The sequence below is a fragment of the Apis dorsata genome, unplaced genomic scaffold, assembly GCF_000469605.1.
Source record: "Apis dorsata unplaced genomic scaffold, Apis dorsata 1.3 scaffold_111, whole genome shotgun sequence".
NCBI lineage: Eukaryota > Metazoa > Arthropoda > Insecta > Hymenoptera > Apidae > Apis > Apis dorsata.
Window position 1 is genome coordinate 132,660 of NW_006263406.1, and position 429 is coordinate 133,088.

General features: G+C 50.6%; 1 protein-coding gene across 1 annotated transcript in view; it reads left to right on the forward strand.

The window, feature by feature from the left end:
• The first annotated feature begins 6 nt into the window (after positions 1 to 6).
• Positions 7 to 429, forward strand: part of LOC102675162 (histone acetyltransferase p300) — a 16,024-nt gene continuing 15,601 nt past the window's right edge. The window contains exon 1 of the mRNA XM_031508888.1: positions 7 to 429. The gene's annotated coding sequence lies outside the window, so the exon portion shown is untranslated.

The window sequence follows — 429 nt, forward strand, 5'->3', positions numbered from 1 at the left end:
CCGAATATAACGTGAGAACTCGTTTGGTGGTGTGTGCATTTAATCTGAGTGGTGATCCTCAGAATTACGATACTGATAGTCTTATTAATTTCTCGGCCTGTCCCGTTCTCGCGCGAGTGGTCCGTGCATCTATCGAAAAATTTACTGTGTGTGTAGGCTTTAGCGCGGGGTTCGACGTACCCCCGACGATGCCCAATGGTTGATCGTGTATCGAAGCGTGCTCGGGGACGCTCCACGCGCCGCGGTTTTCATTGTTATTGTCATGCTTGCGAATATGTTAAGAGCTTGGTGAATTTTTGCGGCTTCACCGAGAAGGAGGAAGCAGCAATTCTAGCAGTAATAGCAACAGCAGCAGCAATCTTCTAGTGGCGTAGTGCAGCGTTTCGCCCGTGTGTGTACCCGTGTATACGTGCCTGCGTGCGTGTCTGC